The sequence below is a fragment of the Nanorana parkeri genome, unplaced genomic scaffold, assembly GCF_000935625.1.
Source record: "Nanorana parkeri isolate BGI_ZX_2015 unplaced genomic scaffold, ASM93562v1 scaffold839, whole genome shotgun sequence".
NCBI lineage: Eukaryota > Metazoa > Chordata > Amphibia > Anura > Dicroglossidae > Nanorana > Nanorana parkeri.
In genome coordinates, this window is record NW_017307107.1 from 630,778 (window position 1) to 652,036 (window position 21,259).

The window sequence follows — 21,259 nt, forward strand, 5'->3', positions numbered from 1 at the left end:
ATCTCATGAGTCGTTATAGGGGTTGATAAGTCTGATGTTTGTTCTGTCGTAAGGAGTGGAAGGTGGACAGAGCTCAGAAATGAATTAATTTGTGTGGTAGTGGGCTGGTGAGTAGTGGGGTCATCACGGAGATTGTATAGAGATTGATAGTATTGTTTAAAAATAGCAGCCATCTGCATAGGATGGGTGGTTTTGGTCCCAGTGGCTGGGTCAATGAGGTGAGTCAATCTGGAGTTGTGGGAGCGGGTTGTGGGGGTAGCTAGAAAGGAACTGGCTTTGTTGTCAAGGGCATAGGAGTCTGCTTTAATGCGTTTTAAAGAGTATTCATATTTGTGGAGTAGGAGCAGTCGCAGTTTTTGTCGCAATTCTAGAAGGGTGGCAGATAATTGATGGGAAGGAGACCTTTTATTGAGCTCTTCTGTTAGTAATTGAAATCAGTAATTGTGCAATTTCAGATGATCGTTTTTTTCATGTAGGCACTTACCTTGATCATAACACCTCTGATATATGCTTTATGAGCATTCCATAATGTGTAGCGATCAGTGTCGGGAAGATCATTGAAATAAAAAAAAAATCTTTTTTAAGCATCTAGCATCTGTGAGGAGATCTCTGGATGGGATAGAAGAAAGGTATTTAGTCTCCATATATAAGTAGAGCTCTTTCGGAGATGGTCCTCGACACTGATCGTTATAGGGGCATGGTCGGACCATGAGATCGTTTCAATAGTGGAAGAGATCAATGCTGGTAGTGATTTGAGATCAGTTAAAAACATATGTATCCTTGAATAGAAATGGTGGGCATAGGAGAAAAAGGTATAGTCCCTTTCGCTACCGTGTTGACATCTCCAGATGTCGAGCAGACCAAAGTTATGAAAAAGTTTACCTAGGGATTGATGTGAGCGGGTATTCACTGCGGTGGAATCCACAAGAGGGTCAGTGATCGCATTGAAGTCTCCGCCAACTAGTAAAATACCCTGGCGATGAGTCATAAGGAGGCGGAAGAGTTTACGCAGAAATTTGGTGTGCCCCACATTTGGGGAATACAAGTTAACAATGGTGTAAGGCGTGTTATTTAATATACATACAAGAATTACATATCTACCCAATGGATCTGAAATACAGTCAGTCAGTTGGAAGGAGACTGATGAGTGGATTGCAACAAGGACTCCAGCTTTCTTCTTTTCTGATGAAGATAGGAATACATGGGGAAAGTCCTTGAAATTAATTTTCGGTGGTTTGGTGGTGGAAAAACGAGTTTCTTGGTGTAAAAGAACATCAGTCTTGAGCGATTTTGCCTCGCGGAGGAGGGCTGAGCGTTTTTAAGGACTATTCAGTCCTTTAGCATTAATGGAGGTTAACTGAAGAGGCATGTTTCAATAGTGGACGAGGAGGACAGTCGGAGGACTAACTGTGGAATGTCTGCAATGGTGGGAGTCACATCAGAGAAGTGTAGGTGGGAGTATTTTCTTGATGAAGAGGAATGGTAATGTCCGGTAGAGGTGTGTAGACATGAGGCACAACTGGTGATGTTGAAATGTGAAAAAGCAAGTGGAAAACGGGGAGAAGGAAAGCAACAATGGGAACAAGAGAAATTTTATTTTAAAAAAATTCCGCAAAAAAGGCGGAAACATGGTCAGCAATGATTGCTGATGATGTGGGGAAAAACGGTCAGAGAACTTGGAACTTGTCATGCAGTAATGCAGGACAAAAGGAGTGGATGAATCCAAACAAAAATGTGGTTGGAGCTGCTATCCGAGCCCATATAGAAGGTCAGATGAGAGGACCCTCACTGGATCCAGCTGCCATCATGGTTCAGGTCCAATCTGTTGAGGATGGTTGAAGGGTGGAGGAGTACCGCGGTGGAGAAGCAGGAGGTAGTAGACGCCATTCTTGTGGTAAGCGAAAGCCTGAATCGACTGAGGCGACTGAAAACGATTTTCCACGGTGAGTGATCAGTAACTTTGTTGGAAATCCCCATTTGTAGAGGACATTGTGTTGCCGCAGAATAGTGGTTAGGGGGATCAGCTTGCGGCGGTTTTGTATGGTAGCTTGAGAGAGATCCGCAAATAGAGAAATACCAGTGTAAGTGGCTGACAGGGTAGGTTTAGATCTGCCAGCAGCCATCACCGCTTCTTTTGTGCGAAAGAAGTGTATGCGGGCTAATACGTCACGTGGAACAGAGTCGGGTAGAGATGGAGACTTGGCAATTCTGTGAACCCTGTCCATAGCAAGGTCACCCTCTGTGACCTGAGGAACAAGTTCCTTGAGGAGGCCTTTAATGAATGGTTGTAGTTGTTGAGAGGATACAGATTCTGGGATCCCTCTAAATTTAATATTGTTCCTGCGCGAACAATCTTCTAGGTCAGCAATTTTCATTTTCATCCTGTGTATTTCCTCAGCCTGTGCCGAGAGACTCTCCACTAGGGTGTTATGGCCAGTGGACAGTTCTCCCATTCTGTTTTCAATATGAGAGACCCTGTGCTGTACATGTTGAATGGAGAGAGATAATTTATCTAGCATTGAGGTTAGATCCAAATGCAGTGATTCCCTATGGTTTTCATGTCACTGGCAGATACAGGCTGAGAGGAGGCAGGACAGTGTTCCAGATCTAGTGGTGTATTTGAGAGAGCTGGCTGCTCTATAGTGGTGTTGGACTGATCCTGTGCTCCTCTGGAGCGTTTGGATTTAGCAGGGCTACGAGTAGTAGGGGAGTCAGGTGGAGATGACTCACCCTCATCTATCTGTGGAGCAGGGTTTCCACCTAGTGGCAGTCTTCGTCCTGAGCGGTTCATTTTCGTGTGGCCGTCATACTGAGAGGAACCGTGAGGTAAATCAGGGGAGCCGGAGCCATCTTGGATTTCTGTCTGAGCGGCGGGGAAGAAAGCTGTCAGTTTCTTCGAGTATCGCTGTTTCCCCCGTTTAGGCATGGTGGCAGAGGATCGGAGCGGTATGGGAGTGGGGAGATTGCTGCAGGGTCCTGTGTTGCTCTGTGTGCCATCGCTTATTGGGCTGGAGAAGCGGAGCTCCGTTAAAGCGCGGCCATCTTCGTTGCCAGCCGGACATGCCCCCCTATTTTTTTTAAATAGCACCCACTTCTTAGATCTAAGCAACATTCAATGCAAGGCAGGCTTCCAAAATGTGAAATCAGATGTGACTTACTATGTCTCTTGAACAAAATGTTCATACTACAAATCCAGGCTTGACAAAGAGGCTGCGCCTCGAAACGTGTAGCCGCCGTTTGCAGAGATCTCTTCGTTCACATTGCTCTAAGTTTCCCTCGTTAACATCACACAGTGACTGATCGGCACTATTTTGCGGACTTACAGTGCTGCATGATCACTCTGTCCTCAGAGCCGCCTGACACCTTGATGTCCTCTGTTTTTTTCTGCCGTAACGGCTCAGCCTGGCCAGCTGAGTCCATGCAGATGACAGAACCTGCTCTCACCATCAGCTAAGGTCTTTCTAGGCACCTGCCCTTTACCACATCATCTGGCCCAGCCAAGCCACGTTTGAATATGGACATCAGTGGATTTTTCCCTGAGGCATGTTGACATCCCTAACGTGAGTCATTATCACACTTAAAGTAGTAGCGCTCTTGATTTATTTGGTTTCATGAACAAAATGTTGGGTGGGTGGAATACAATCTCTACTGCTGCTGTTATTACTGCTAATTTCGATTGATGCCATGTAAAATGTCAAAAAACAAATTCAGTGATTCAAAGATTGTGGTACCTAAGCATTGCTCCCACTACAGAAAAATATTTTTTACCTTTTTTTCTAACTACCCCAATGAACACCTAATAAAAAACTAAATTGAAAATAGCAACAACGAAAGACATTTGAGATGCCCCACTTCGAGAATATATTATTATCTTTATTTTCATCTGTCATTTTTGTACAGACATTGAAAACAATGTGCAGGGTGTAAGTTAGTTTATATAGAGAACATTCTCTTACAAAATCTAATTTTGGTAAAAATCAGGATTATTGTTGCATTGTTTCTCCATAGATAGATTGCAACCCCAGTTCATGAGAATCTCTGGTAGAGTGAATAGTGAGACAGTTGAAATAGTTTTTTTTTTTCATAATTAATCCCACTGCAAGTAAGTCTGGTACAATTGTATCTTGTTAGACTGCATGTAACCAAGAACAAAATGAAGTGCCATGCTGACTCTTTCTTATTTACATCAATTCCTGAAATTAATTTGGCCCAGGTGTCCTTGTAACATTCGCTGTAAGATTCATATACACAATTGGCATTGATGGCTTAGTCTTTGTCTTTTAGCACAGCTTCTAATTGTAACCAAATCCCATTTTTAGATTGCAATTCCCCAAGCATGTAATGCTAAACTTAGTGTGTGTTTTGGGATCATTCAATAACAATACATACACGGCCATACACGTACAGTATAGATTGTCTGCAGATTTTCTATGGTCAGATTGAAAAAGTGCAACAGATTCCTCCATCTACGCTGAACTGTGTGGATGGAGGAATCTCCCAGTGGGCCAAGCTTCATTATCTTGTTAGTGGGCCCCGCTGGCTGTCAAAATACTTGAACAATCTGACTGGATGCAGGTATTGTTCAGGTATTTTGAGGGCTGACACCAATGAAGGAGGTTAATTAATGCTGCCTTTGCTCTGAGCTAAATGCCACTTCCCAGAAAGCCTTGCATTTCCATGTATGTGGCAGTGCATTGCTTCCAAACAGGCTGGTGTGAGAAAAAAATATAGTGACAGTAATTAGGTGGGTGGAGAGGCCGCTGAAAATGTAGCTTCTTGGAAGCCGGTTATGTCTGTTATTTACAGTACATGGCTTTTCCTGATTTATGATACGTGTGGCTATCATCTGACATTTTTAGTTGTTATTTGAAAAAAAATGAGATTGCTTTAGATACAATCATGGCCTTTGGGCCCATTTAAGTTGGACCCCACTGATATAAGTCAACTACAAGTTTACCAGCCGCAAATTGAACATAAAGTAACATGCACTGGCACTCCAGTATGCTGACCAATATACCTTTATTGAAGCATGCTCAGTATCACATTACACAACATTTCGTTGTGTTATGTGATGCTGAGCATGCGTCAATAAAGGCATATCGATCAGCATACTGGAGTGCCAGTGACCCCATTCTTTCAGCAAATGGAATGAGGATACATGGCTGGGGATGCAGACATCCCACACACCCAGACGTTTTGTAGGCTGAAAATACTCCAGGAGGCCATATCTCTTGAAGTTATTGAACTGACAAGTTTACGTACAATTTAAAGGGTAACTATGATCAAAAATGAAAAATAAATATGTATGTCTATATTGAATTTTCATAAGTTCTATCCCACTAGTAATAACCATATCAATCTAGAAGTTGGTAAACGTACTTATTGAAGATGCCCATAGGATGCAGTGACACAATTTCACACAATTAATGTGCACTTCTTGTGCTAACACTCTAACCCTACCATCTGAACAACAACAACTCAATGTAATATCATAATTGCTTGCTGAAAGCAATTCATGATGGGACATGCAGTCTTAAGAAATCGATATTGCATAACATCAAGCAGCAGAGAAATGACACAAAACACACTGGGAATCCAGGAAGTTGTGGAAAGTGATGGGCAGACGGAAGGCAGCACTCACTCCATGAAAGGGATTTTTCAAGTAAGCATTGATTGCATTATCAACAACAACTATAGCATGTATTCCTATGCTGTGGCTTTAGAATTTTAAATACTTCAATGAATAATAAATATAACAATACAAAACACAGTATTTTAAACCTGATTGGAGAAGGATAAAAAAGGATAAAGCAAACCTAAGAACTATTTTTTTTCCAAAAGGAGAAAGCCCATGAATGAGGAATTAAATTCCCCCCACCATTTTACAGGCATTAATAACTCTGAATACTTTTCTTTGTTTTATAAAGCAATCAGGATTACCACAATAATACTGCTTGGTATGCCAACTTTTAACTATATGCAAAGGTCTACAGAGTGTGGTTTTTAAACTGGAGTTGAAGGTGTAAGCATAGATTAATGCAAAATGTGGCCCCATTGGCCACCAATAAAGGTCAAATTTAGAGCTAACAACAATTTACACTGGAATATTACTTAAATAAGAAGTCCAGGATTTTTTTTTAACCCTTGCAGTGGGGCTACCCCTGCACTGCAAGGGTTACGTGCTCATTTGTGCCTGGGTTAAAAAAAGTTTTATACTCACCCAATGATCTGAGCTGGCTTCTTCTTCTTCCAGTGTCTCTCCGCCTCCTCTGCAGCTGTCTAAAGTCTCATAAATCAATAACATTCTATACACTGTGCATAGACATGAGGACACAGAGGAAGATTCCAAGGCTGCTGTGGAGGAGGAGACAGGCAGGAGGGAGTAATGTGATAGCTGAGCAGCTTGGAGCTTCGGTGAGTATATCTTTGTTATTTTTGTCCCTAGGCACAAATGAGCACTTAACCCTTGCAGTGCAGGGGTAGCCCCACTGCAAGGGTTAATAAAATGTGTTCCTGGTGTTCTTCTTTAGCATAAGTAAAGAGATACTGGTATATCCAGTTCCCCTTTACTGTTTAACAGGACACCTATGATACTAACAGCTGGCACGTGGTTAAACAGGTACATACAGTAAATGATGCAAGCAAGGGCATTTTGGCAAATGTGTGTCATTTTGATATATAGCCTCCATTTACAATTTTTCAGAAATATATGACCTTTATAATAAAATCCAGCAATGCATGTTGTGATTTATTGCAGTTAAAATATGTTTCACTTGCTGTGTTGTTTTGGGAATTCCTGTTGTAGGTGACATAAAGAAACATGCTACATGAAACATGTATAGCTCTTGGTGAATTTGTTTTCTTTTTTTACTCAGGACTCAAAATATATATGCAGATGAGTGGATTTAAAGTGGCTGCTAAAAGCTAAAATTCTAGCTTGTTTATGTTAACAACTTACTGGATTTAAGTGGACCCTCAAGCCACTAAAACAACTTATCTATAATATTTATGTCTAACAAAATCGCTTTAGCACAAATAGAATTCAACTTTTTACTGGCTTCTGCCTTCTGGCAAAATCCATTTTTTACTTGTAAAGACAGCCCAAGGAACTATTAAAACTAGGTAGTAGTAAAATTAAATTAAGTTAAAGATTAAAGCTCAAATGCATCACATGCAGGTCATTTGAGCTATGTTCACATTTGTAGTATCACCCAACATTTTATCCCTGTGCATGTCTGATTCTCTGAATAATGTCCATGTCATGTGCAATGCAGGAAAATCAGCAAGATGGCTCAAGCCTTGGTTTAAGAAGGTGCTGGGTTCATAGAATGCTGAGCTACACAGGGCTAATGTTTTATTATGGTACAACCTATATGCTAAAGGTGGGCTGCAACTACTGTAAATGAAAAGAGTATGCTGTGCTAAATAAAAAGGTTCCAGACGACGTACTGAGCTGGCCAGCTGGAAGCACTTTTGTAGCTCCGTACGACGTACGTCCTTGGCAGCGAAAGGGTTAAAGATCATTATTGTAAATACATTGTAAAGCGCTGCGCAAACTGTTGGCGCTATATAAATACTATGTAATAATAATAATAATAACTAGCTTGCAGGTCTGAGAGAAAATCAGAAAAAAATGAACTAGATAGATGTAGGCTCTATAGGAGGGTGAAATGAGAGAAGATGGGGAGGTAATCTCAGATAAGCTACAAATAGACACTGAACAATATTGCTCAAATGGCACAACAAAATATTCTCTACGTAGGTCAATTATGCCCTTGTTGATAGAGATTTCGCTGTTACAGAGGAACTAAATACGGAGCAATGCTAGTTATAGCCTATGTTCTGTTTATATATACTCTTACAACTACCCTTTATATTCTAACCAAAAGATAAAAATATCATCAATTATTCCAATTACACAGATATATCCCTGGTCATCGGGGCCAGGTAGCATGTTTATTGAGATCAGACACAAGTTCACCTCTCTGTGTTAGTTTAGTAAATGGGTAAAATGGGCGATCTCTTTCCAGCAAATTATCCGCCATTGGACACTGTAAATACAGATGTAAAATATGTACAGTATGTAAGAGCTTAGCCTTTTCTGTTTTTTTTCTACAATTATGTTTTCCAAGTTATGTTTTAGAGCCACTAAACAATTAAACTAGAGTATATACTTTAACATTTGTTGGGACTTTAAATTCAACATTAGTCATCTAGAAAATATTATGTGCCTATAATTGGCTTTCTAAATATATATATTGTATATACCATATTAGTATACCAAATTATAAACAAACAAAATAAAAACATATATGTACATACAAGTGTATAAACACATTAGATAGCCAAATAACAAAACCCTGCATTAAATACCTCCTACCATATAAAACCACATATATAAAAACTACATTATATAAAAAAAATCCCTATATTTGACTGCTTCCCAGTAAAGAACCTGCAGCCAACTGAGAAATCAGCTCAGTTTTCCAAAAATCCAAATCCTTCTTTTTGCAGAGCTTGTTTATTTCCTAATTCCCTAAAATAATTTTTAAGTATTGTGGTATTGTGTGGCTATCCCACGGTAGAACTGGGTGTTTTAGTAATCCAGGACTTTCAGCAATAGAGGATGAGCAGTTCCAGGAAGCAAATTATCTTGCTAGGAAAGAACTGGCTTTGCAGTTCTCCCCAGGTTTTCTTGATGTGGCATGGGATCCTGGAACTGGAAGATTTCAGAGCATTGGTAGAGATGATATCTCCATTTCTGGGTCCATAGTTTAGTAGTGGCCAGCACCTAGTGATTGCACACCTGTGGACAGCCCTTATGGAAAGGGTTTTGGCAGATGTTCAGGGCTCCTGCTGGGAAGAGGAACAGATTGTGTTCAGGAGTCAGGAGGACTCCACCCAGAAGCCAGAGTGGAGCCAGGTGGCTGTGTGTGTGCTGGAGACATCTGGGAGACAGCCAAGGAAGCTAAAGCTGGCCATACACCTTACAATTATCTGCAGATTTTCTGTGGACAGATGGAAAAGTTGCAACATATTCCTCCATCTACACTTACCTGTGTGGATGTAGTAATCTCCACCTTGGCCAATCCGTTGCACTTTTTCCATCTGACCACAGAAAATCTGCAGATAATTGAAAGTTGTATGGGCACCTTTAGAGAGCCAGTGACACATGAGGGATGTGTGTAGTAGTCACACGAGAGATGTGGAAAGCTGCTAAAGGGTAAAGCGTACTTCTGAGGAGTTTTGCTGATAAAAACCCTAAAAGTCCTGGAACTAGACACATGGAGTATATGTGACAACATTGAGTCGGTGAGACATTGTCATATTGTCTATTACTGAAAGACAAGCAAACCTTATGTTGTTTTTACTGAAGAAAGTAATTGTTCTGTTGCTGAAGAAAGAAAACACTGTCCTTTTTTATTTTAAAATGGTTTAGAGACTGTTTATTAAGCGCTCACCATTTGTGCTAACTTCCCCAAATATCACAGTATCTTCCAACTTTCTCTAACTTCATCATTAGTACCAATATGTATCATAACCCTTGAGTCCTTGCCAAACCTGCTCAAAAATTTGTCAAGTTGACTAAACATATAGATAGAAGTCCAAGAATCTGAAAGGAAACAAACTGTTGCTAGGGCAATTATTCTTTTTTTTTTCCCCAAATTGTTTTTTTTTTTATTTATTTTCATAGATAGATAACAAATACAGTGCTTGTACAGTAAGATTAGTTAGTTCTTTGATAATACATCGATTATGCCTTTATAACATCCTATTATAGTGCTTATAGGCCTCAACATTCATTATTATCAGCCGCCACTTTAAATTATTCGCGATACAGGTTTTAGGTGAGTTGGAGACTATTTCTGTTCCTGGTCTTTGCCTCGTGCTGCCCCCCTTCCTCTCATTTTATGCCCGTATGGTGAGCCTTCCGCCCCTCCTCTGACTTAGGCCCTAAGGGATACATTCCTACGATCTGACTATCACTACAATATTCCTGTCGACGTGTGAGAATACTGACCATTGATAATTATCTAGTATCCCTCTGCTGATCTAGTAGTGCGTTGATAGTGTACTTAAAAGGAGATAAAAAATGTTCTTTTTCTGTGGGTATATAAACTAGGTTGATAAACGGCATCCATCTGTCGTAGAATATGGTGATTTTCTTGTCGTTAGACAACTGCATTTCTGCGTCTAGTTTTTCTAAGTGAAGCAGGTGTAGAAGATCTGCTCGTAAACCCTGAATGGTAGGAGGGTTGGAAGCCAGCCATTCTCTCATAATGCCTCTCCTGGCTGCCAGCAAAGCGATATTTACCCAGTGTCTGTGCTGTCTATTAAAGTCAGATGAATCTTCCCAGTAATTAAACAGGAGTAAGAGGACTTCCGACGGTGGCCGCTTACCTAGAACCACGACAATGAAATCAAGGACTTTAGACCAGAAACCCTGTATCGCTGGACATTCCCAGAGGCAGTGGAACAGTGATGCCGCCTTTAAGCTACATTTAGGGCAACTTTCTAGGAATTCCTTGCCTACAGTTGGTTTTCTTTTGATCTGGAATGCATAGTATGCTCTGTGTACAATTTTATACTGTGTCTCTCTCCACTGTTCGTTCACCATGGCTGTACAAGTAGATCTATAACCTTCTAGCAATTTCTCGACTATATTTTCTGTAGGAATGTCGTCCTGCCACTTAGCTATATTTGAGTCCGACAGGGGGGGGATATGGGCCTGTCTCAGATGTGAATAGATGCCTCCATTAGTAATGGAAACTGTTTGGATAAGTTCCCCGGTGTACAAATGCGAGCACAGGGGGAGGCATACATTGCTGCCAGAAAGCTCTTGAATCGCCCCGTAAACCCCATCTTGTCTAACACTCTATATAGCCATGAAAATTGAATGCTATCAAAAGCCTTTTCAGCATCTATAGAGATCAGAGCCAGGGGAGAGTTTGGATGATTTTTAGCATATTCTAGTACCGAAAGCATTTTACGTATGTTAGATACGGCTGAGCGGCCTTTAATGAAGCCTACTTGGGCTGGGGAGATTAAGTGCGGTAGGAGCCTAGCCAGCCTATCGGCCACAATTTTTGACATCAGTTTGGCGTCTGCATTAATTAGTGATATTGGTCTGTATGAGCCTGGTTGCGTTAGATCTTTATCTTTTTTGGGCAGCAACTTGATATAGGCCTCTGACCCCGTTTGTAAATATTCTCCTCTCTGCCATATATTGTTGAAGACCTTGTGGAGAGTTGGAGAGATTTCCTCCTGGAGTAATTTAAAAAATTCGTTTGTATAGCCATCTGGGCCCGGGGATTTCCCATTAGAAGTGGCTTTAAGAGCTCTCTGGATTTCCTCCAGTGTGATTTCCTCGTTAAGATAGGAGAGATCTTCGCTTGATATCTTAGGCATTACTAGAGACTTCAGAAACTGTTCACCTAATTCCATGTTCGCGGGAGTGGCCGAATATAATTTGCTATAATATTGCTCGAAAATCTGGTTTATGACTTTCGGATTAGAGGTGATATTTCCATCCTCCGAACATAGAGCTGAAATGTTTGTTCTAGGAGTGCGTTGTCTGGCCAGGTTCGCCAACAATTTGCCTGATTTATTTCCAAATTTGTGGAATATTAATTGTGAGCGAGAATGGTAATATAGGTGTGTTTCAGTGTTCCACCGTTCAAACTCGAGCTTCGCCTTTAGCCAAGCGTCCCTGTGTTCTACCGTATCGTGCAGCGCATATTTTATTTGGGCTTGGCGAAGGGAAGCACTGGCTTTGAGAAATTGGGCTCTGGCTTTCCTCTTTCTAGCAGCAACGTACGCCATTATCCTCCCTCTCAGGACTGCCTTAGCTGTTTCCCAATATAGATTGGGCGTTTCCACGTGTGCACTGTTAAAGGACTCATATTCTTGCCATGCTTCTATCAGCATTGATTTAAAGGCAGCATCTGAATATAAATGTGAAGGAAATCGCCAAATATAAAAGTCACCTCTAGGGAGGGAAGATTGTACCTGTACCAGGATCGGTGCATGGTCCGAAATGGCTATGGGGTATACAGCTGTATCGATGACATGGGAGTCCACCGTCTCCGTCGCCAAAAAGTAGTCCAGTCTGGCGAAGGAACCGTGAACGGAAGAAAAGTGCGTGTACTCACGTTCCATGGGATTTCGAGTCCTCCAGACATCCACGAGGTTAGCATTTATGGACATGTCCTGAAGAGAGGTAGGCGCGGGGGTTCCCACTCCGAAGTTGGATCTAGGTTTACCCGACCTATCCTCGCTCAGGACCATGACCGAATTGAAGTCGCCCCCCATGAGCTTATGCGGGTTGTCATCTTGTAGAATCCACGATGTCATCTCTTGGAAATAGGCAGCTGTAGGGGAGTTCGGAAAATAAACGTTATAAAGTGATAGCATTTTGTCATGTATCTGGATTTTTACCATTAGTTTCCTCCCCTCCTGATCCGCATCAACATGGACTATCCTATATATGAGGGATTTGCTGAATAAAATTGCTACCCCAGCCCTTCTACCCACGGCTGGGGAGCTAATAACCTCGCCCACCCACAGTTTGCGCATTCTATTAGTGTCTTCCTGTGATAAATGGGTCTCCTGTAATAGCACAATGTCTGGTTTCATCTTTTTCAGATGGCGAAGAACCATCATACGTTTGGAAGGGGATCTCAGACCATTTGTATTCCAGGAGACCACTCTCATGCCAGTATGTTCAGCAGAAGGAAAAACTCACAATTGAACTTCACCATTACCTAAATTGTTATCAATAGTATAATTACCTAAATCGCTGTATTCAATAAAGTGTTTGTGTTGGCTGTAAGCTTCCATTAGTAATATCGCACATAACCAAATTGAAATAGAAGTTGAACTTTCAAAAAAATAGCACCGTATAATGGGGACTTCTGTTATCGATGAACCTTGGGTAACATGGGCTCCTGCTCGATGTTCTGCTATCGGAGCTTTTCGGTCAACATGACCATAACTTGGAGCCAAACATGAGAGAAACAAAACAAAAGAGTAAAAACCATTAACTGAAAACAAAAATTGTGGAACGTTAGTGATCATCTCGAGGCTTCACTTTTTTCCCTCTGTAGCTCTACAGAGTGAGTACTGTCGCTTCCGCTGAGCCAAGGGCTTAATCCCATGTGGTAAATGTCTTTGTAGTATATCATCCATGTCACAGTCACAAACGTGGTAACGGCTTGGTGCTGGAAGGCCGCAACCTGGGCCTAGTTACCATGTACCAAGCAACAGCACGCGTAATAACTAACATAGTGGTCGTTGGAACTATAAACCGAAGTGCTGCGCTTGGGCACCTGCTGGGAATTTTACCGTCTCCATTCCTAGAGATTAGGGGAGTGTCCTTTCCCGTGAAGTGTAATGCTAGGGGTGAGGAGACTTGGGAATGTTTCCATAAGGAGGTACTTCGTGGACCTAGGTCTCTGAATATATGGGGGAGATTGCTGCTGAAAAAACAGTTTTCCGCCCTCCAATAGTGCCTTCACAGGGGTCAAAGTCCGACATACCTGTCATCAGATAAAGGCCCCGACGTATCCGGTCCGATTCAAGGTGAATCTGTAGGGGTCATTGGCAAACGCACCGCTGTCTTTCTAGCAGGGGTCGTGGTGCGGTACGAAGTAGGAGATCGGCCAGCCGCCATTGGATCCGCCTGTGGCGCCATCAGATCTATGAACTTGTAAGCAGCCTCTGGGTCCTGGAACGAGTGAGGTAAGCCATCTTCCGTCTGGAAGCGGAGTATCGCCGGATAGGCCAGAGTAAATCTGATTCTTTTCTGGTATAAGAGCGAGCATATTTTGTTGAACGCTTTGCGTTTCCTTGTAACCTCCGCCGAGTAATCCGCAAATATTAGGAGACGATGCCCCTCCAGATACAACTCTTTTTTGGCGCGGAAGGCCTGCATCACGGCCAGTCGGTCCGTGTAATCTAGGTACCTTGCTATTACGGGGCGCGGACCCTTCCTATCCGGGTTGGGGGGCCCCACGCGGTGAGCACGCTCCACCTTGCATCCAGGATCTAGGCCAAGGAGGTCCGGTATGTTAATCGCGCATATGGACGCCAGCATCGCTGGTCGGTAAGACTCTGGGAGGCCCACTATTCGTATGTTGTTTCGGCGCGAGCGATTCTCCAGGTCATCGACTTTGTCTAGGAGCTGTTGGACCTGCTTGTCAGTAGATTGAAGATGCGCTGCCGACGAGTCCGCTCCTTCCTCCAAGGTCGCAATACGGGATTCCGCCTCCGTGATCCTTTGGGCTTGTTGTAGCAGATCCTGCCGCAGGGATTGTATCTTCTTGTGTACCGCTTTATTCACTGCGTCCTGTATAGTAGGACGTAGTAGTTTAGCTACTTCTGCAGCAATAAGGCTGTGGTCGGACAGCGCCGGCATGTCTTCCTCCGATGAGGCGCTGGCATCCTGGCGATCAGGGGTGGTGGCCATTTTGTGCTGTGTCAGTGGACGTTTACTCCGGACAGGAGTTCCTTTTCCCCGGGGTCCAGTGCGCCGTTTTGCAAGAAATTTGTCCATACTCCCGGTGCTCTGTTGGGCAATGAAGGCAGGCAAGTAACCTTTCCGGATTACGGTTTGCTGCAACAAGAATTTATATAAAGATTAGCCTCAGCTGCGCGGGAGCTCTGCATTCTGTGTCCTCTACATCAGGCGCCGGAACCGGAAGCCAATTATTCTTTTTTAACGCTGCTACCTCTTGAATTTACATCCTAGATATCAGACAAGTGGGCATATTTAGTAGGGTGTGTCAGTACAAAATCAGTCTTTTTTCTGCTGTTCCCCATCCCATTTTCTAACGGTAATTTAGCTACATTAGCTATTTAGATTCTAGACATGGCCATCTCCACCACCCTTTTCACTGGCCACAGGATTATCATTCCCAATGAGCATCAAGCTCTTCTTCTAGTTGTTGATGGTTCTCAATAGTGCAAGTTGTTCATTTTCACCCAGAATCTGGGCATCCACACACTGCTCATATTTAGCTTAGCAGTTATCACACTCAGTAGCTATTCTATAAGTACATACATCAAAGGGCAGCATTATGAACACTATCCAACATGAAGCACATAATAAATTACTAATGTACAATATATATGGATATACTGACTAAGCCAATAACAACCAAGTGTGGCAATAAGGGGACTGCACTTTTAATTATTTAACTAACTGTAAAACTACAATTTGAACCAGACTAAAACCTTTAAGGATTATTCAACAACAGCAAACCTAAGATTTACCTTTGTTTGCAATGTTGCTTTTTAATTTAATTTTTCATTCAATAATCCTTTTTTTAATCATTTTTTACGAGTAAAAGCAATAAAACAATCATGTCACAATAGAAGAATAGTTTATAACAATAGAATAACTCTTTGTACTTTCATTTGTTCCTTATTTGTAATTAGACCTGAGGGAACCAGTTCTTGGCTGTGGGTAACAACTGAAAAAGAATATTAATATTATCATCACAATTGCAGAAAACGCAACTTAAAAAAAGCATAGGGCAAAATAAATGAAGAAATAAGAAAAGAAAAATGGGGCCAGAGAAGATAAATAAATGTGTGGGGGAAAAGTAATGATTAGATGCAGTGACTGCACTAGTTTCCTTTTTTTAAGGCTTTCCCCCCTTATTCTCACTTGCTGTTAATGCCAGTAACACACTGACTGTCTTAAGTGAGAACACTTACTGTACGTGTATATATGTATGAGCAGCATTGTCACCCTAGGCTGCTCTCCAGATTTTAGGCTGCCAACACCTCCTCCTCTCCATTACATAAGAAGGAAATGTTTTGCAATTAACGGAGGATTGCTGGGAAAGATGATAAAATGTTTGAGATATCTGTTCAGTGCATGGGAAAGGACACTGTAATTCTGGCAAGATTAACGGGAATTTTTCTGTTCTTAAAGAAAATGTACCTAATTGAAAAAAGAAAACAAATGCAGCAGCTACATCTATAGACTTGCAAGCTGCGGATTTTGGAAAGTAAGGCCATGTTAGCTCAATTTTATTACAGAGCATGAAAAAATAAAGCAACAGGAATTTCTAATTAAAAACAGATCCACTGCACCTTTAGATATAGTATGGGACTCCCATATGGCCTATTTACGGGGTATACTCAATAGTGAGATTAAGAAGATTAAAAAGAAGTTGAGGACTCAGGAAGTTGATTTAGCCGGGGTAGCGAGACAGGTAGAGATTAATTATCTTAAATCTCCGATAATTGAAAATAGGGATAAATGGGTAAATAGTCAGGAACGTTATAAACGTTACCTGTTGCAGAAAGCAGCGAGAAAGAGGTTTTTCTTTGCACAACCCTATTTTGAGGAAGAAGAGAAGGTTGGACATCTCTTGGCCAATTTTGCTCAATCGCAAAGAACAACTAGTTACATCGATAATATTTTTGTAGGCCGGTAATACTCGACCTCGAAGTCAGATGAAATTGGCAGCGTATTTAAGGATTACTATAAAGTCTTGTATATTAGTAAGTCCACGTATAACACTGAGAACTCGATATGTTTTTGGAGGGAGTTGATCTTCCACCATTAACAGAATTAGAGAATGAAGAATTGGGAGCGCCTATTGCAGAAGAGGAACTCTGTAATCCTATTTGGGAAACACCTAATAATAAAGCAGCTGGAACGGATGGATTACCATCTGAAATATATAAAAACTACAATGATGCCCTCATCCCGAAGTTCCTGACAGTCTTTAATGAAGCAAGTAAGATGGGGAGAGTGCAGGAGTCAATGGGGGAGGCAGTCATTGTGGTTATACCAAAGCCTGAGAAGGATACTAGATATTTAGAGACCAATATTATTATATTATTATACAGAATTTATATAGCGCCAACAGTTTGCAGACCAATATCGTTGTTGAAAGCAGATATTAGAGCCATTGCTAAAGTGTTGGCAAAAAGATTATCTAAAGTTATTGGTAAATTAATACACCCAGACCAGGCAGGTTTTATACTGACTCGCTCAACTGCTAACAATTTAAGGAGACTGTTTCTTAATTTACAGCTATCCACCATAAAAGATATCTGCTTCATCAGCTTCTTTGGGGGTCCCAAGTAGTGATGGGCCGAAGACCCACATGTTCGGTTCGTATTCGAACTCCTGGACGGCCGAAAAGTTTGAATACGAACTCGAACGTAATGCAAGTCAATGGGGGTCTAGCGTTCGAAAATGAAGGTCCCCTTTAAGAGGGCTTATATGCAAGTTATTGGCCATAAAAGGTGTATGGGGGTCCGGGTATTGCCCTGGGGGACAGGAATCAATTATAAAAGAAAAAAAACAACACGTTTTTAACAGTGATTTTTACATGACTTACAGGGTAAGAGTAAAAATCATGCCTGTGGGGTCCCCATAACTGGCCTGTGAAGTGGTGGATCTGTAGGATGTATAGAACCAGCTGCAGCAATAAGTGACATTTAAAAAATGACATTTCAATTGACGGTAATTGGTTTTCCTTTAATCTATTAAACAACTGTTTGGGGCGGCAGCTTGTATGAAGAGGACACTCGGAACAAGTTTAGTGATTTTTTGGATAAATGATGGTGCCTCTTTTGCAGGCTTTGGATGAAAGTAACAACAGGTGCTTTTAAAATTGGGCCTTTGGTGAAAGCTAGTGCCTTCACACCGTAACCCTCCAGAGGTATTCCGAAAGAGTATAGGGTTGAACCCTGCAGTCAAATATTAAAATGATATGCATCCGGTACACCGGTTAGTGCACCCAAATATTGGGCCTTTGGTGCCAGCTAGTGCCTTCACACTGTAACCCTCCAGAGGTATTCCGGAAGAGTATAGGGTTGAACCCTGCAGTCAAATATTGAATTGATATGCATCCGGTACACCGGTCAGTGCACCCAAATATTGGGCCTTTGGTGCCAGCTAGTGCCTTCACACCGTAACCCTCCAGAGGTATTACGGAAGAGTGCAGGGTTGGACCCTGCGGTCAAATATTAAAATTATATGTATCCAGTACACCGATCAGTGCACCCAAATATTGTGCCTTTGGTGCCAGCTAGTGCTTTCACACCGTAACCCTCCAGAGTTATTCCGGAAGAGTGCAGGGTTGGACCCTGCGTTCAAATATTGAAATGATATGCATCCGGTACACGGGTCAGTGCACCCAAATATTGTGCCTTTGGTGTCAGCTAGTGCCTTCACACCGTAATACTCCAGAGGTATTCCGGAAGAGTGCATGGTTGGACACTGCGGTCAAATATATAAATGATATGCAGCCGGTACACCGGTCAGTGCACCCAAATATTCGGCCTTTGGTGCCAGCTAGTGCCTTCACAGCGTAACCCTCCAGAGGTATTCCGGAAGACTGCAGGGTTGGACCCTGCCATCAAATGTTGAAATGATGTGCATCTGTCACATGCAAGTTCGGAAAAATTGTGTCTTAGTCGGTGGTGCACGACACTGAGAATCTAAGTTGAAGAATGCATAATAATCTCACACCAGTGTAGGCAGCCTAGGAAGTCTCCCGAATGCAGAGATCCCCAATCTATTCAGTAACATCAGCATCAGGGGAGTGATAGCTGCTGCTGATCCAGCACTGATTCATTTTTATAAATGTCAGCCGGTCTGCAGAATATGTGGACAGACGCACTCTTTTGTCTGTGACAAAACCTCCAGCAGCACTGAACGTCCATTCAGAAAGCACTCTGGATGAAGGGCAGCCTAGTAGCTCCATGACATATTGGCTAAGTTCTGGCCAGTGATCCAATCTCAACACCCAGTAAGCCAGTGGATCATCCGCTGGAAAGCTATCCAGGTCTGCCCTTGCCCCTAGCTAGTCCTGCACCACATGGTGAAGAAGCTGGCAATGGGTGCCTAAATTTAACATCCCTGGGTGTCGTGGACTAAAAAAAATGTGGAAGGCATCAGTCAAGCGGCTCCCTTCTCCACCGCTCTTCCTCAGAAGCACCTCTTTCATCACTTGGTAACCTACCAGTGCCTGGAAAGGTGTGACACAAGTTTCGCTTTAGAGCGTCCTCCAGTTGTTTCATCCTGTGCTTCCTCTGTGAGGGCAGGAGGATTTCTGCAACCTTATGCTTGTATCATGGATCAAGAAGGGTTGCCAACCAGTAATGATCCCTCTCCTTGATACCACGAATCCTGGGGTCCTTTAGCGTGCTTTGCAGGATAAGGGAGCCCATGCAGCGTAAGTTGGAGGAGACATTACCTTCCGAGTCTTCATGGTCGCTGAGGATGACACTATCGTGCACTATCTCCTCCCAGCCACGTACTACTCCTTGGGTTTCTGGTGACACAAAACCCTCTCTTGAAGCATACCTTATGTCATCCTCACCTTCAATGCCCCCGTGGCTGACATAATCCTCCTCCTCCTGTCCAGCCACAATGTTGCAGCGCAGCAATGCACTGATCTTCCTTTCAGCTCTGACTTTGGCTTTGATGTCAGAGCAAGCGGTTGAGCAGAGGAAAAGGAGAAGGAGAGAGAGAGGTAGTGTACCAAATGCAAATGTGACATATTTGCTGGGGCACAGTGGGCACTTGAATGAATCATGGCAGGTTATTGGATGGCCGAAAGGTTATAATCTCTACACTGCTACAATCAATAAAAGTTGGGGACGGGAGATTATAATTTGTAACCCCACTTTCCCCTGATTCACTGGTATGGCAGTATTATTTTAAGTTGTATTTTCACTGCCACACCATAGAAACTGGGGAAAATAGATTATATTGCTCTGTGTGATCCTTCTTTGGTGTGGCAGTTTAATTATAACGTAAAATATTACTGCCACACCAGTGAACCTGGGGAAAGTGGTCTTACAAATTAAAATCCCCCTTTCCGCAGTCTTCATTGGTGTGGCAGTATTAAAGTAAAGTGTCCAGGGCGTTTTTTGAAAAGGCATTTTTGGGCATTTGTGATCACGTTTAAGCGATGAAACGCAATTAAAAACGGACAAAAACCTGCTGATCAGTGCTTTTCTATTTAAATCTATATGGAAAACGCGCTGATTAGTGTGAAAAAAGTATCTCAGGCAGCATTTTGTGCGGAAGGTGGTTTGGATCGTGCAGAGTCACGCAATCTAGTTACACCCCTGTCTAATATATGAATTTTAAAATATGGATAGATTGTTTTTTAGAACTGACAATGTCCATTGTTATTATTACTTAATTATATAAAGACAACATGCAGGGGTGTAACTGCAAATCATGGGGTCTCATACCAAAACCCTGGGACCTCCTGGTTAACTCTCTCTGTAGCGGCTGGTATTGTGCCAATATGTGTCTTTGATCTTAACATGAAGTATGTATCAAGGACAGGCAGCTGGAGAGCTGCCAGGATAATCAGCACACAACTAAGGAGCAGTGCCAGGGGTAAAAGTTATAGTATCACTAATATTAACAATTACCATAATGATATTTTATTCTGATAAAATGATTAGTGCTCTTGCACACATTTATTCTTCAACTTTAATACAAACTTCTTTAGACTTTAGCTGCATTAAAAAAAATGTATGGAACCACAAACCTCATCCCCCTGTACGGTTTTAACAGAAGTGAAACTTTGGGGCTTGTGACTGCATTAGGCATGCAGGGTTATTTTCAGTCTGCAGCAGAAGTACAGAGGGCAATACATCTATACTGCTAAGTTAGAAAAGCAGTATGACTTATTACTGACTTATTGTACTGGGATCTGTGACCACATGCTGAGGTCTGACTTTAGCCCTATAGGCTCATGTGGCTATTGTTACACCACTGGTAAAAAAAAAATTATGTTGCTGACCTTGTTGGATGAAGAATAATCCCCAGTGTGTAAAAATTAGCAACTGCCTTCCTCTTGACCAAAACTGAAAGAGTCATGAGAGGTTCTTTTTGATGACCTTTTTTTAGCCAAGATAACTATGTGCACTTATTACTGCAACTCTACACACCTGAACTAGCAGCCTCACGTGCTTTTATCAGGGTTTGCATTCAATAAAAATAGTCAGCGGTTTCAATGAGTCCCTGTTGACAGGGCTAGAAGAAAAATATATGGAGGAAATCATAAGTTGCCTACTCTACTCATAAGACTTTTTAAATCACAAATTAAAATTTTGATTACAATGTTTACTTGAAACTATACTACCCATTTTTCTAATGATAATTTTATGCTATACTGATTTCTATATGTTATCTGTAAATTGTCACAAGTTTTGTGAGTTAGCAACTTATGGGTTTCTCCATTTAATGTTTCTTAGAGCCCTAATG